The sequence below is a fragment of the Pezoporus wallicus genome, unplaced genomic scaffold (genome assembly GCF_028554395.1).
Source record: "Pezoporus wallicus isolate ANWC-B61680 ecotype Strahan unplaced genomic scaffold, APGP_CSIRO_Pwel_v1 contig_8042, whole genome shotgun sequence".
Classification (NCBI taxonomy): domain Eukaryota; kingdom Metazoa; phylum Chordata; class Aves; order Psittaciformes; family Psittacidae; genus Pezoporus; species Pezoporus wallicus.
Window position 1 is genome coordinate 1,568,548 of NW_026639380.1, and position 17,027 is coordinate 1,585,574.

The following is a 17,027-nucleotide window of genomic DNA, read 5'->3' on the forward strand; positions in this document are numbered from 1 at the left end:
GGGGCGCGGGCAGAACTCCTCCGCGCCACCCCAAGCAGAGTCCCACCGCTTCGGGGCCGCTGCGGACCGCCGGACACCCGGCATCGCGCCTCGGTGGCCACAGACCCTCCGCGGTCCCCTGGATGCCACCGCCTCCGCGCGCCCGCTGGGGCAGCCCCAGGGGCACCCACCCGAACCGAGCTGGGCCAGAGGGGCGGGGCTGGGCCCTGTGAGGTCAGCGGCGGGTGGGCCAATGAGCAGCGCGGCGGAGTCAGGGTGCTCCTCGTGCGGTGGTTGCATGGGGAGGGTGGCAGCGGCCAGCGCAGGGCGAGGGGTCCCGGAGCACCCCCGCCCACCCGGCGGGCGAGACTGAGGGTGCCGCTGCCGCTCCCGCTGCCCCTGCCCGGGCGGGCACAGGTGCGCCGGTGGCGGCGGGAGCGCAGCGCCCTCCTCCCGGCGGCGTCCGGCGGGGGATGTGCCGGCCACCGGGGGCGCGCCGCCCGTGGGAAGCGCGCTCTTAACGCCACCTGGGCGCCGCGGGAAGCGCCCGGCTCGGCTCGGCGCGGAGCGGAGCTGGCGGCGCAGCGTCGCCGGGAACCGGGCAGGTAGGAAAATAAACGCCGGTTTGGGAGGGTCTGAGGGGCTTTTGTTTGTGTTTCCTCTTTTATGCGCGGGGTGCCGGTGGAGGGGAGCGGCGTGCGGGACCACCCGGGCTAACAGCGCAGCGGGGCTCCCCGCGGAGAAAGTTGCGAGAATGGTCCTTGCGGCGGGGCGGCTTGGGGAGCCGCAGTACCCTCCTGCTGCTCCCTCTCCACCCGGGTTGGGGGGCTGCACTTGGGGCTGCGGAAGCGGCGGCAGCCGCCGGGGGCTCCTCGGACCGCGGCGGGGCTGCCCTCCCTGCAGGGGTTCGGAGGAGAGGCCGGTTTGCTCAGCGAGGCGAACTGCCGGCCGCCCCGCCGTGCTCGCTTATAAGCTCGCCCCTCCGGTGGGTCCGGGGACCGCGGTCGCACAGCACGACTGTCCCGTCCTGTGGCGGTTCGCACCGAGAGCTCCGGAGCTCGGTTAGACGTGATGCTAGGTGCTGGGCTTATCGTGCGGGGCAGTGCGGCGGTGCGCGGTTCCCCCGGCTGGTCAGTGCCCCACCGCGGCTCCGCGCACTGTGCGGTGTGCCTCCTCTTCTCTGGATCAGACGCAGCTCCTCGGGGCTACGTCCCAGGGTGCGGGCTGCCATTCAGCGGGAGTTAGGGAAGCTATCGGCAGGCAGGGTGTGCGCTGCCAGCGCACCCACAGGAGCGTCTGAGGCAGAGCCCAAGTATTTACTGAAAACCAGATCTAGCCGTTGTGGAAGTCTCAGGGCTCACGTGTGCAGGGCTATGGATCTGCTCTTGTGGGTGTTATTGCTGATTAACGGCCTTCTGGTTGTCTGGGATTACTTTTGGAAAAATGCAAATCCCAGCAAATATCTGTGCTGACCATATATAGCAGTAGTCACAGACAGAACTGTAACTTCAATATTGCTGACACACGTTGAGAAACTTTGAAAAATAGCAAACAAAAGCCAGGGGTATGTCCTGAGGCTGTTTTTGCCCAAGGAATAAATTGTCATGTGTTTACACCCTACACTGACTGAAATGTTAATACTTTTTATTTGCATGCCTATATGCTTCAAAGCGAGTGAATGCTGTATTGGTTTTATTTCATCTGCTTCTGTATATTTAATCTGACAGTGTTTGGTTTTCTTACTTGTGTTGGATCAGGACTGCAGCAGGTAACGCTGCTTTGTCGAGAATGGAAGCCCGGTGGCTTTCGGAAACATGTCTCAGCACTGAAGCAAGCTGGTCACTCGTACCGTAGCAAGTCTCCATGGCATGAAGAAGTATTGCAGGCTTTATCTGATGCTGTGTGTCTTAAAAAGTTTTCATGTTTTTCTCTTTTTTTTTTTTTTAATTTTTCTTTATTTTTAATAGTTCTGTTATTAGCAGAAGTTTTTACATGTACATTGTTGTCCTGTAAAGCAATATGAAGATTGAATTTTCCAGTGCTGAATTTCATTCAAAGTGATGTATTTTTACTTTAGTGCTGTTTGCGTGTTAAGAGGGTAACCAGCTTTATGGAACAAGAATGGTTGACTTGAACTGAAACACTGAAAACCGTTCTCTTGGACTGTACTGGATGTAGCAGTTTTGTTTGATTTTTAGTAGCAAAGCAGTGAAATACTCCGGGGATAATCCAGTATGAAATGCATTTGACTTGTTGCCAGCTGTATCAAAACAGGTTGCAAGTTTTCTTCTACCAGCTGCACTCTTCCACCTAACCCAGCAATTCAGTTTTGTAGCCTTTCATGTTTAATTCACAAGAAATACAACCTAATTCATTGCAGAAACTGTTGTGAGGTGCAAATTCATGTCACTTTTAAAGTAGATGAATAGTAACTTGGAGAGGGAAGCCAGTTGCCTACTTTGTATCATGCATCTGTATATTGTCAAATGCAATCCATTTGTACTTCTGTTACTGAAAGAAATTTAGATTTCATCTCAGTCATAGTAATGTAGTCTGCATCCCACAACTTATCAATGTATTTTAGAGTAGCAGTCTCAGAAGTAGTTTTTTGTGGTGAAAACCAGCTACGACAATATAAAATATCACAGGCATAGTGCTCAATGGGTGTCTTAAATTACACTTTGAAGTATTAGTATTAAGAATAAAAATGTCTTGGTTAATTTTTAAGCTGGTCTAAAAAGTTATCACACGATGCTTCATTCTAAAACTATAGTTGCTGCTTTAAAACTATCCAACCTCCTTTTCTTGAATTAATGTTTGGATTTTAGTGTTATTAATGTTTTCAGGATCAAATCCTGAATGCTAAAGAAAAAAACTTGTGAGGACTAAGGCAGAAATTTCTTCTACATAACTATTACAACTTTATGGTTCTTACGTTTACACCTTTCCTTCTCCTCCAGTCTCAATTTTAGCAGACAGAAAGCCTAAATGCATACTTTGTGCTGGCAGTTACTGTGCTTACAGAGTGTTATGTGACTCAAAGAGGAAGGGGAAGTGGTGCAAAAGGTGCTTGACACTAGAAGAGAGTTTGAAGTGATCTGGATGACCTTAAGTAATTTTGTCCGTTATCATATTACAGCTTATTTGCCCTTAAGAAGAGGTAGTGCTCTGAGGATAAGACAAAGTGCCTGTGAGATACTTGAAGGCAATGAAAGCTCTGCTTGCTGCATGTAAATGCATGGTTGCTGAGTTTAGTACCTAATAGGATAGAACAGTTTACTAATATTATTAGTATCCCTGACTGTAGTGGCAGCATTTCATTTAATGAAGACATAATTTGGCTTTAAAATAAGGAGCAGTATGGATAAGGATATGTGGGAGAGGATACGCAATGCCATCTCAGTATCCTCAGCTGTTTGTGAATATGTAATAGATGTTTAAATGGATCTGTAAGTTTGGAATGAAAAGAAAAAGTCTGGTTAACACTAAAAGTAGTTCGATTTGCGAATTCGTTCAACAGTGTTGCTGTGGCCTCTGTAACTTCATTCTGTGTCTTCATTCAGTAGAAGAACATCAGTTCTTCTAGGCTGCACGGCTGCTGTAGCATGTGAAACTGTCAGAGATGCTGAGCAGGGTGTATATCAGCTGCACCTCTAGATGCGCAAACTGTGTCTCTAAGTCCATCCAGCAGAGAGTGTTGTAGAATATATATTGTGGTATGTTCCTGATAGGAACCCCCCACCTGTTGGGGTGCAAAATGGAATAAATGAATTTAGTATAAGCATTGCATGCCAAATTTAGAATGGGATTTCATGCTTCGGAGTTGTTTATGTTTTAAGAGACGATAAGAGCATGCTGCAACACTCTACTCCTTGTGCCTTGGTTGAGTGCCATCAGAACACAACTTTCTGCATGCAGGCCTGGCTAGGAGATTGAGTGAGGACAAGGAAAAGCCATTCTACTTGATTCTCTAATTGTTGAAATTACTGTGTGTAAAATAGGAGAGGATGGAAGATTAACCCTCTCATCTATTCCAAGTATGCGGTTTCTTGGTGGAGGCACCAATTAGGGTAAAGGAAAGTAGGCTTAAGTGAATTTGTTTATTAAACATTTGTAAACTAAAGGCAAGGTCTTTTCTATAGTTGGATTTTTTTTTGAAAACCAAAAGATGTAATTTGTGTTATGAATGATAAATTTTCAGTTGCTGAAATGAGAGCTAGAGGCGCTTTGATACTTCTGGAAATCAATCTTGATAGAGATAGTTACAGAGAAATATTTAATAATACAGCTACAGTATGGATTATGGGAAAATGTTTTCCTGGATATGATTCAAAAATGTGGCCACTTGTCAATGCCATTACCTTTCCTCCTCTGTTTTCCGTGTTTTAGTTCTAAAGTTGGAGCAAACAAACCCCCATCTGAAAACATTCCTGCAAGCAAATTCAGGATTGGTTTGTTTTTTATTTTGCTAGATGCAATACAGCAGTGTAGCCACAGTACTGAAAGAGCTCCATGCAAATCAACCATCTCATAATTTGCCCAGTCTCTGTTGCGAACACTATGACTGGTATTGATTTCCAATAGGTTGTGGTTGCTTTGCTAGTTTGTAGCAAGTTATTGTCAGGGTAGTGAATGTGGTTGGGTGATACAGGATTGTCCAGTTGCATCCAGCAGTTGATGGAATTGTGCTCTAAAATGAATATTTCTGGGTTTTTTTGTTTTTTTTTTTTCCCTCTTCTGAATGACAGGGCAGGGTGTGATGATGTGTAAGGATAATCTTTCACCATGTGTGAATGATAACCTGTCCTTCTGCATTCCCAGTATATCCCTATGGGAAAAGATTAACTGTGACATGCAAAGGGTTGTAATACAAAATGTCAGAGGTTTCCCACTTGTAAATTCATAGAAGTTTGAGAAATTTTTTTTTTTTTTTTGGAAGGGTTTAAAAAAGAACAGGCAGTTTGGAGTTTCCAACACATGCCTCTGCTCTGCCTCACTTCTGTTAAAGAAAATGATCTGATCACAATACCTGTGGTTGGGTAAGGTGTATTATGCAATGTTGTATGCCTGCTTAGCTCTAGCTGTGTTCATTTGTACTGTTCCATCCCATACTATCTTACTTGACAATATCAGGTGTACTGGAGCCATATGCCATGAAGGCTGTTCATGTGCCTTACAGCTCTATGTGAGATGTAAAGGGACCCTTTGCAGGTCAAGTCTGCAGTCCCCTTATACTAATGTCCGTGTCTCACAGGGTGCCATTAATTGTGAAGGGAACCTCATTCCTGTGCTCTCTTAAGGATTTCCTGAAACACAACAGGGGCTGGGTCCATCTGAGGGTGTTCAGGCAGCAATGTTCATGCTGCACATACTGAAGCATGAAATACCCATTATGCTTGGTTTTATAGCTACAAGCTCTATATTGATCACTTGTGCAAAATCTTACTGCTTTTTTTTTTGGCCAGAAGCCTTTTAGCACTCTACCGTGTTTCTCTCATAAAAATTAATAGTACTAATTGCCACTTCTTTTATCATTAATTTCTGAATCAACACAAAGTATTGCTATAGCAACAAATCCTTTCAAACTTCACTGGAGACAATTAGTAGGAAAATTCAATCTCAGGATGTAATATGCACAATAGTAAGGACTATTCAAAGGATTAAGAAACTTTCTTTTTGAAAGGGGAGTAATGCAGACACGCAAAACTATCATGGAAGAGTAGAACTTGAAAATTTTCAGAATTATCTTTTTATTAATCATCTCCAGTTGCTGTACAAAGGTGCATACTTGCTTCTAACAAAATAATTAAGAGCATATTGTGTCTCCTCAGACATAAAATTCATCACCCTGTGGAATACTGCAGAGTTTTATCTCTGATAATGATGTTTCGCCACAAACTGCTGCATCTTCTCTCAAAGGGTGTCTGTTCTTCAGTCCTGACAGTGGATGTGCGGGAAAGCCCTAAGTAGGTTTCAGGATTAGTTGGACATCAAACAGAGCAAATTTATGAGGTCAAGATTAGATGGTACTTTATCTTACTTTTTTTGCCAGCTGAAACATCCTTCTCTCTTTCATTGAAATAGATTGCTGTTTGCATTTTACCTTGTCATCTCTCTTGATAACAGGCAAACAAGGGAAGTTATCCATATACATGCACACACACACGAAACAGAAGGCATAAGGGACATGGAAATGCGAAATACCTGAGGAACAGTGGAATAAAATGGAACTGTCTTGGACTGTGAGTCCATGATTGGTGTTATTATCTGTGATAGATTGAGGTAGTGAAAGGTTATAAATTTTTAGGAGGAGCTAAGTTTCTCAGGATGTCAGTTGCAGTGGAAGAAGGGAGCATATGCTCCCTTCCTTATGTGAAGGGAATATAAGGACAGGTGAAGAGTAAGAACAAGGAAACTGTAAATTAAGGAAATTAAGAGGATAGTCAAAGGAAGAATAGTGCTTGTAGGAGGCAAGTCTGAAGGGGCCTATGACTCTTGCATATATACAGGACAAAGAAAATAAGATGAAGGGTAGAAGACCCAGAAAAATGGAACAACATAACTCCAGGTGCCAAGGGAAGAGCCTGACAGTAGCATACATTCTGGATGTGGCAGGTTTCTGATTGATGTGTAGACTCTTGCTTCATCTTATGCAGTGGGTGATGGTGCTACAGCAGATGTCAAGGCTGGTGGTTCTGTGTATTGTTAAAGTATGTTTCCTTATATGTAGTGCCCCTGACGCCCACCAGACATTCTCTGTTAACCTTGCAAGTAATAACTGTAAAAGGCAAATACTGAAAATGCAGTTACATGCAAAGCCTCAGCTTTGTCTCGTCAGAGCAACTCTTTTGGAGAGCCCACTGGAGCCCTCTGCACAGTCAAATTACCGTTTTCAAGCAGTCAAAGCCTGAAATTTCTCTTCAAGTTGTATCTCTTGGTTGTTCCTTTTATTAACATAACGGTCTGGCTTTGTTAACTGGGAAACCTTAAAGAAAATTCTGTAATAAAAGCTAAAACAGCATTACAAAAGCCTATAGTGAAGAAATGCTGAGTGTATTTTACTTCCAGGATTCTTGAAAGAAATCATCCTTGGGGTATCTATGTATGTAAATATCTTTCTAAAATACTTACTACAGAAAGAATATCCTGTTAAATAGAGAATGAGCAAACTCACTTCAAGTGTCTCTTAAGGAGGACTGGAAAACCAAAAAATAAAAATTGGAGTCACATCTTGGCTCTGGAGTGCTAAGATAAATTCGGGAAGATTTAAATCTAGTAAAGAGGGTTAGGGTTGGATTTGTGTGGCAAGGTTTTAGTAGCGGAGGCTACAGGAATGGCTTCTATGTGAAGCTCCTAGAAGCTTCCCCTGTATGGGATAGAGCCAATGCCAGCTGTCTCCAAGAGAGACCTGCCACTAGCCAAGACTGAGCCCATCAGTGGACAGTGGTAATTCCTCTGGGATAACATATTTAAGAAGGGAAAGAAAAAAGCTGTACAGGAGCAGTTGCAGTCATAAGAGAGGAGTAAGAATATATGAAAGAAACAGCCGTTTTGGCTTGTTTAATTGGAGCACATGTTTCACACTCATGATGATACCGATGTTTTCGGTTGTTGCTAAGTGATGTTTACCCTGACCAAGGACTTTGTGAGACTCATGCTCTGCCAGGGAGGAGGGGAAGCCAGGAGGAAGCAGAGACAGGACGCCTGACCCAGACTAGCCAAAGAGGTATTCCATACCACAGCACTGCACCAGCTACCAAGAAGGAGAAAAATGACTGCTACTGCTGAACCCAGGACACAGCTCTGCAGACACCAAGGTCATTGTAGGAGGGGAGGGGGTGCTCCAGGTGCTGGAGTAGAGATTCCCCTGCAGCCTGTGGTGCAGACCATGGCAAGGCAGGCTGTGCCCCTGCAGCTCATGGAGGTCCATGGTAGAGCAGATCTCCATTTGCAGCCCATGGAGGACCCCACACTAGAGCAGGGGGATGCCCGAAGGAGGCTGTGACTCTGTGGAAAGCCTGTGTTGGAGCAGGCTCCTGGAAGGACCTGTGAAGAGAGGACCCTACCCAGAGCAGGTTTGCTGGATGACTCATAACCCCGAGGGGGACTAGAGTCCACGGGAAGGACCCATGCTGAAGAAGTTTGTAGAGGACTGTCTCCTATGGGAGGGACCCCATGCTGGAGCAGGGAAGGGTGTGAGGAGTTCTCCTGAGAGGAGGAAAGAGCCACAGAAACAAGGTGTGATGAATTGACCACAATTGCCATTCCCCATCCCCCTGCGCTTCTGGAGGGGAGGAGATGGAGAATTTGGGAGTGAGCTTGAGCCTGGGAAGAAGGGAGGGGTGGAGAGGTGTTTCTGAGATTGGTTTTTTATTTTCTCATTCCCCTATTCTGATTTGATTGGTAATAAATTAGATTAAATTTTCCCCAAGTCAAGTCTGCTTTGCCTGTGACAGTAACGAGTGAGTGTGAACTGTCTTTGTCCTTAACCTGACCCATAAGCTTTTCATTGTGTTTTCCTTTCCTCTGTCCAGTTGAGGAGGAGGAATGACTGAGCAGCTTGGTGGGCACCAGGTGTCAGCCATGGTCAACCCACCACAAAAGGTTTCTAAAAACAGCAGTAGATTTGTACGTCCTTGGGAAATGGTAGGAGATAAAAGAAAAAAAAAAAGGCCTCGTGGATTTAATACATAGAAAAATTTCAGTTAACCTTTAAAGATTTTCAGCTGCAGTCTGTCTAGAAATTTCTGAAATTATTCTGCAATTATGGCAGCTTGAACTGGATCTTATGGGCAAAACTTGAACTAAGCTAAAATTTTTATGAATTTGAACACAAACCTGTTGTGATTATTTTTGTTTAATGTCCAAGCTCTTTGGAAACTGTTGAGTCTTTTTGTGTGTTTGTTTGGTTTTTGTTTTTTTTTGTTTTGTTCTGGTGTTAAACAGAGTGATCAAAGATATTGGAGATTTATTTTACTGGTAAAAATTTCATAGAAGTAATCAAGTCTAATTTTCATTATGATTCTGACGATCATATTTTATATGAGGTATGTTTCTTGTAAGCACAATCAAATCATTCATTGTTAAAAACACATTCTTATGAGCTGCAAAGAGTTTTTTACTTTTCCATTCAGTTCGGGGAAGAAAAATGTCATTTGTCACATTCATTTCTGCATTCAGCATGATATATTGCCATCTGTGAATAAAATACTGAAGCTGAATAGGTAGCATAATTCTCACTAGAGTGTTGTAGTCTGTTCCCATGCCTCCTCCCCAGATCACAATATTAAGTTCTAAAAAATGAAAATGATGATTCTGGAAATACTTTCATTCCCGAAGAATGCTAAGAAAACATGGATCTAGTTTTATAGGTTTGTACTGAACATTTTCTTGGATTAGGTTGAACCCCCCACCCCCCAAAGTGTAGGACTTGAAGCCACTCATTTAAGTAAGTGTATGTCGAGTCCACCATCCAGAAACATGGTTCAGTAAATAGGTATTTGCAGTGCGGAACTGTTGCGAAGCACCACATGCTGAAGCTTTTCAGGGCACTTGTGAGCAAATCTGCTGCTGCCAGGAGCAGCTTTTGAATTATGGGTATAGTAAAAGAAAACTTTCAAATGCTTGAAATAGAAGAATGAGGATTATGCGACTTGTTGGCTGACAGCAATGATCAGGAGATCCATTAAGATCTGGGAATAGCTGAAGATGTTGAGGCCTAAAAAACAGATATGATCTCAACTTATTTGAAAAGAAATAATACACACAAAAAAAGCAGACCTCACCTACTCTGTTTTCCACAGCATTAGCACACACACAAAATTCTAACTTGCAGTCATATTTGCAAGCTAAGAAAATTAAGGTTCAAAGGTAAATGTGGTCAGATCTGTTGTTATTAAGAAGAAAATACTGAAATTGAAACAATTTGTAATGTACTGATTACTTTTTAATGAAGCTGAATGTCTGATATCTAATAACTTGCCAATATCAGCATGCGGAGGTGTTATCCTTTTTATATCAGTTTGAAATTTTCCATGGTACAGCGAGTCATACAGGTGACCAGTATCTTTCTCTGTGTCAGATCTCATCAACTTATTTCACTTGGTACATTAGTTGCTTGATTGATTTGTTTCTAGGAATAATGCATTCATTTTACAACAGCTACACAGTTTTGTTTCTGCTTCTCTTAAATTTAGTTGCTGTTACTATTTCTATAACTGTTAAGGTTCCTTTAAAAAATCCAAAACCTCATCCTTTTGTTTTTATAAGGTGGGAACATTTCCTTGATATGGCTTATGTAAAGGGATGGGTAAGAATTTATTTGCATTGTATGTTGATTTATATGACAAGAACAGTTGAATACTGAGAGCTCTTGTGTGGTTGTGTGATTTGCATGACTTTGATCCTGCTTTCCATATTGTAGTTGGAACCAGGCATTGCAATGCCATAAGGTGTTTCTGAATCTTAATGTTGACATAAAACCGTAAAATTTCAAGATTGTTCCTTTCAATTACTCAGAATTTCTTTATTGACCATGTGTTTGAAACTGTGGTAGTGTTTGGTTTTTGGTTTAGCAGCTATTTTCCATCATTATGTATTTATTTTTTACTATATGAAAATTCCTTTTGATTGCCTTTCACTGGGTTTTTCAATTGGTAATGCTGCTGCTCCTGATCTCAGTTTAAACAAATGCAAGGCCTTTAGTGCCAACTCCCCCCCAAACTCCCCAAGCTTGGATGCCAAATGTCTTGGATTATTAATGATTGATAGCAATGAATAGATGCAGAAAAGGTTCACTCATCGTGCTTGGCTAACTCATGCAGAAGGTTATATCTAAAAGGAAAAATATTCAGAGGAGGCACTATAGAAGTGTTCATAAATTTGATGGTTGTATGAATATACCACCTGGCTGTGTTTCTACCTTAGTTAAAGATGTGGTTTGACACCTAGCACTGTTAAGCTAGAGGTCTGGGGGTTTTTGCTTGTTGTTTTTTTTTTTTTGTTTGTTTAGGGTTTTTTTTTGTTGTGTGTGGGTTTTTTTTTGTTTGTTTGTTTTTTTTATTTGGACAGACAGATTTTACTTCGGTCTGTATTTCACTTTTCTTTTTTAACGCTTCTTCAAGAATGAAAAGTATATTCTTTTCTGCATGGGTTTACTTGTGCATGTTCTTTATAATAGGTATTTTTCTTTTTGTTTTTTGAGTTTTCCAGTAGCTGTGATACAAAACCCCTCCATTTTTTTTTTTTTAAACCAAAGATATTACCTCTTCTAGTTAAAGTGAAGCAGAAATGCAAATTCTAGAAATAAGTGGCCAGTTGGTCTTATTTTGGCCAACAATGTGTGGAGTGTACGTGTGCAAAACATACTTCAAGGCCTGCCCTAATCAACTTAAGCAAAATAAATGGAAATAAATACCCCCAAACTACTTGCAGCAGTTAAATTAATTTAATTTAAATAAGATTAAAGCTATAATACGCATAGCTATTTTCATGTGAAGATAAACTTGAACAAAATTCTTCCTCTGATCCTAGTTCAGAGTAATAACCAGGCCAGAACCCTTCATTTGAGGGTTATGATTTCCCTTCTGAATTTCTAGTCTCCTCTGTTCTTCCTTCCCTCTCCAGTTCTTCTTGTTAGCTCTAAAAATTTTTCTTGTTTGCATGTTATTTGCAAGTTTGGTCTTGATGCAGTGAACTGCGCTTTATATTAAGACCCTTAGTTGCAAGAATCATAGAACTGGAACAAATATTCTAAATAGCTAATTAAGCATAAAATCATAAGAATAGAGGTTGCTATCTACAGCCTGAGGTAGGAATTTCTGGTTTCGATTGTGCTTGTTAATGGATCTCAAGTGAGGGGAAAAACATGAATCATTGGAGAAACGGCACTCATGGAATAGAGTTGAAGTACACAGATTAAACCCCAGTTGTACTATGTGTGAAGGTAAGAAAGTTGTATTCTGTGTCAGCCTGTAAGAGTGAAAGGTTGTTGATATAGTTTTGCTGTAATAAGAATAGGATTCATTATGGAGTTGTGATGTTTCAGCATATTTTCAGCAAAATTTGGACAGAAAGTTGATTGAGTGCTGAATAATATACAGAGCAAAAAGCTGAGCATCTGGTGACTTTTATTAGTTAAGCAGTTTTCAACAGCTTTAACTCAGTGTTTCAATGATATTACTAGATTGCTAGACTGCACCCTTACTATCTGGATTCAGTTAAACATTACATCCACTTGAGCTGTTACAGTGGATGTCACTCAGATACCATGCAGTAAAGAATGCTTTAAAATGGATAAATGACTGTATGTTAAAGCTTTGCACAGTCAGCTGTATGTAGCAAAATAGTTATTATTTGCCAGTCGTCTGAACTTTATCTAAATTGTTGGCCATATGAAGTTAACTACGATTTCTGGTTTCGGCAAAGAAATCATTAAAATGTGAAAGGTATTCCTGAGTCTGTACTGCCACCAGAGATACAGTTGAATGTGCACAGTATATTTGACTGAAAGGCTAGTTTTGCTTTTGTAATTGCAAATATGGTGAACAAACAGCTGTGGAAGTGATAAATTGCAAGCTTTTATCCCCAAGAGCTTAATGTAAGGAAATGCAGGCTAGCATCTGGGTGGGTATCAGTTAGCCATATCTCATTAGCTCGCATTAACTTATGTCAATTTTTAGCTCCTCTAAAGTCATCTTTGCACAGAAAACCTGTTACACTCACCCGGGTTCTGCCAGCCCTAAGAATTTTAAATACCTTTAAATAAGCCTTTTAGGCTTATTGCAGGAGGGGAGTATAAAATAAGGAGGCAGTATGTAGCCAGGCTATGTACCAGCTGCTTTGTTTTCCTTCTGCACACCCTTGTTGTCCTACACTACTGTGTTCCTTCTGTATTGCTTGTTGATCTTCCTGAGATGAAAGTTACTGAAAATGTCACCTGAGTGTTGCAGTTTCCATATTGCAAAAGCAAATGTGTAAGTATTGAGTTGTGAATTCCCATGTTGATATTTAGAAGCTTCATCTGTCAGTCGTATATTTCAGGAGTTCCTTGAAATGTTGTAATGAGAGTTGATCTTAAATGTGCAAAACTTAATATGCTATAAAGCAACTTTGTTACATAATAAATTCAGTACTGAAACGTGAGAGAAATAACTCTGGACTGAGGAATTTTATTCTTCTGACAAAGCCTGTAAAATTTAGTCAACTAGCTCCAGTCAAGGGAACTTACCTGATTTTTTCAGACATGACTGATAGATCTCTGCAGTTCCATAACAGCTATATTACCACCTCAGAAAACTTTTAAGTTTTTTAGCTTAGGCAGCAGATGGACACAATACTGTCTAATTTTCACAGAGTTAGTGCTGTGGGATTTCCCCTTGACTGTTCCTGTTAATCCTCTTTGTTTAGTTAAAATTCAGAGAAAGATGAGGGCAGTTATCTGACCACAGAGACGGGCTGGCCACCCAAGAGAGTTTAAAGCTTATAATAACTCCAGTCAATGGGGAGGAATTGGAAAAGTTTAAGTTTTTGTCATTCACGGATTTGAAGTGGCAGTTCTTTAAATCATCAGCGCTGCCATTATGCTGTGAAAATCTAGATAGGTATTTTCAGTTTACACAAGACAGTAGGAGTTGTCTGATAGTGAGGGGCTGAGAGCCTGGAGGCAATGTCAGGCATGAGATAATGGGAGGTGGTGTTAAAATGGTCCACTAGCACGTATTCCTGACTTGGACATGTGTAAGCATTCACACAGGCACCTCTCAATGAGGGAGAAATACCAAGATTTGACTTCTGGAAGCCTTTGCATATACTCTTTAACGTGACTCCATCATGGCAGGACACATCTGTATCTCAATACACTTGTGAGTTTGTAAACTGCTGGTTACTGAATCCCTTATGCAACCAAGTGTTTCATTTTTGTGCCCCCTGAAAAATGGAGATGTTAGTCTGCTTCAACAAAAAACACTTCTGTGGCAGTTAATTCCATGAGACATTGACCATGAGGCAGGTCAAGTGCTGATGTTTTTTCCAGGTGTACCGCTAGAGGAAGTAGTTTGGAAGTGGGTTTTCAGTTTTCCAGCCATCTATTAAAGCTTTTTTCTTGAAGCTGTTTGTTATTTCTGGGGCTGTGCTGTATTTCTCAGTGAACTGTAGGGCTGTAATAGTCAAAGATTTCCCTAAGATGGGCTGCTGAGCAATCCTTCAGTGACAAATTAAAGTCAGTACTGCTGTGGGTTACTATAGCAGGTGTTTCACCATTATAATGTGAAATCAGAACTAAACTGAAGTCAGAACCGTAAGTATGTCACAGGAGAGAAGTGAATCATGTATGTTAGAGAAAAAATGAGAACGGGTAATTGTGGACTAAGGTATTTGGGAGCTCATGCTCCCAGAAAAGGTAGAATTAGGGTTGATACTGGAAGATTATAGACTTTCTCTATATTTTGAATCACATAACAGATCAGAAGTGAAGTGTTTTCTCCCTTAAAGTCAGGGATAGTACATTAGCAGGCAGTTTTCTAGCTCACGTGGATCACAGTGACAGAGCAGTTTTGAATTGCATAGATTTGCCAGTGCTCCTCTGCCCAAATCTGTTGCTGTAATCAGAGTGGAAAGGATTTTTCTGTATGCTCACACAAATTAAGTCCTTTTTTGTTTGTTTGTTTTTTTATGTCTATGAGTCTGTTCTGTGCAAAAGGGATTCCTGTGCTCAGCCTCAGTTGCAGACTACTTCACCACCAGAAGTGCAATTGTCTGGCAAGCCAGCAGAAAGGGTGAGAACATGGACAGCAATTGCCAGACCATTGCAGTCCATTAATTTTGCCTTAATTATACTTTGGTTCATGATTAATGTAAGTCATTGCTGCCTGGTCACGTTGTAGATCATGCTGAATATTGTACAATGACAAGCACAACTCCTCTGAGTCATTTTGACACCGTGGCTTAAACAATCATTGTTTAAACAGGGTAAAGAAACTGTTTATTTTAAAAATGTTTCCAAGAAGTCCTAATCCCCTTTTGGGGTAAGTGGAAGAGTTTCTGCTATGGGATTGCTTGTAACTGTAGAAAGAAGTCAGGTTGAATGCTGAAAAGGGAACAGAAAAGGTGCTTTCTCAGCAAGTAAAGTGACAAAATTTCTTTAGATTGGGTAGATTTGCCTTTTTCACCCAAGGGCTAGGTGGAATGTCTTTGCAGGTCAAGAGCTGAGTTGATCAGGCTAAAATGTGTTATCAGAAGACTTTGGGTCAGGAGTGCTTAGAAGCATCCTAGCTCAATGCCTACACATCCTACTGTGGTAGGAGCCTCACAGAGCAAGTAGGAAGAAATCATTAACTTAGTATAGATCATTCATTCACCATACAAGGTAGCATTACATGCTTTGTTCTAATGAGTTCTGAATGTTGTTGTGGTCAAGACTAGCCCAAGCATCTAGCTGTTCTGGTTTGCATTGTTTGCAGGTCATGGTTACATCTTGTGTAGCCAGCTAGCATCCATCTGAGCAAGAGCTGCAGCCTTGCTCTCACATCCCTCTTCTTTCCTTTGCAAGCATCCCTCTTTCTGTCCTACTTGCAAGTCAGATGTTTTCTTCATATGTTTCATATCATATGGCTTAGCTTCAGTGGGAGGTCCAGTGCTGGTGTCCCAGGAAGACAAGAGCTGAAGTGCCTTGGCAGATGGCTGTTCTGTATTTGTGCCCTTTGCTTTCACCGCACAGACTACTGAGCAGCCCTCAAGTGTCACACTTTGCCCTGGGGTTTTCAGGGGAACTGAGGCTACCAATCCTTTGCCTGGAGACATTTGACTATAAAATGCAGAAATCCTGGAGCTACCTCACAAGCAGCAGGGCTGGAGCATAGCTGGAACTGACAGTCTCTGTATGCTTTGTTCCTGTGCATCATCCAAAGGCTTTGGAGAAAAGCCTTACCAAGGAAGACCATACAGTCTCAAATTTGAATGCTCTTGGGAAGTCAGAAATGTATGCTTGAATGCATAGGTTTAATTCCCTGCTGCCTTTGAGGATACTTTTCAACCTGAGTGATAATTGTAAACCCTGTTTACAAGAAAAGGCATGGGCCTTTCTTTCAAACCTAAGCCTTTATTTACATGCCTTTTCCTAGCTGGGTGAGTATAACATACTTGTTTGACAGAAAGTGATTCAGTTTGGTCTTTGTTTTGCCAGAAAAAAAATCTTAAGCAATAGTAATTCAGGTTGAAACTCCCCAAATTAATTAAATCTGTTGGCATCACAGTTTAATTTAAGACAAAAAGATTTATACTTCTGTGTTTATATAAGAAACAATGCAAGAGGATTAAAAGTTGAGTCATTTCAAGACATGAAGCAAATTAAATTATTTGCTGATAAAATCACAGGGGGAAAATATATACAAAAAAGCCCCCAAAGCCAACCCAAACCCCTTCATGTGTAATCTTCATGGAGGTTAGATTTTAGGGAATTGTTTGTTTACTGGCACCTTGTTTCAGGAGCAGTGACTAAACACATGAACATATGCATATGTAAGCACCATTTTGCAACCCCTACTTCTTATTCCAGGAGTGCAGGAGTCTGGTAGGAGGTTCCATAAATGGTGAATGCTTTTCTCTTCAGTTTTAATTACATGTGCCTAGATGTAGTATGTCTTTAAAAGCTCAAAATTCCCTTCTTGTCATCACGTACACTTATGTGAGAGGATTTTGCTCATAGGACCACATGATAGCTTTCTTGCAGTGATGAGCACATGGGAGTAGGAGGAAAAGAGTTCTTTTCACTGTGCATCCTACATAATTACATTTAAAATGATGGAATGAGTCAAGGCTAAGTTGTCTGGGCGTATATCCGTACTTATAGGTTAATATAGGTACAGTTGCATTTCCTAGATAATTTCCATATTCTTTTAAGGTGTTTGCAAGAATATGAAAATTGTATTCATTAATTTGACAATAATTGCTTTCTATCAGTAGTCAAAAATGTAACAGCAGACAGCTCTCCCCACTGTACCTTATTCCATGTACAACATACTTGAATAATTGGACCACAGAACCTGTTCCAC

At 41.5% G+C, this 17,027-nt stretch overlaps 1 protein-coding gene across 1 annotated transcript in view; it reads left to right on the plus strand.

Moving 5' to 3' along the window:
• Window positions 1–388: 388 nt before the first annotated feature.
• Window positions 389–17,027, plus strand: part of CHRM3 (cholinergic receptor muscarinic 3) — a 273,490-nt gene continuing 256,851 nt past the window's right edge. The window contains exon 1 of the mRNA XM_057414522.1: window positions 389–584. The gene's annotated coding sequence lies outside the window, so the exon portion shown is untranslated. The remainder of the gene's footprint in view (window positions 585–17,027) is intronic.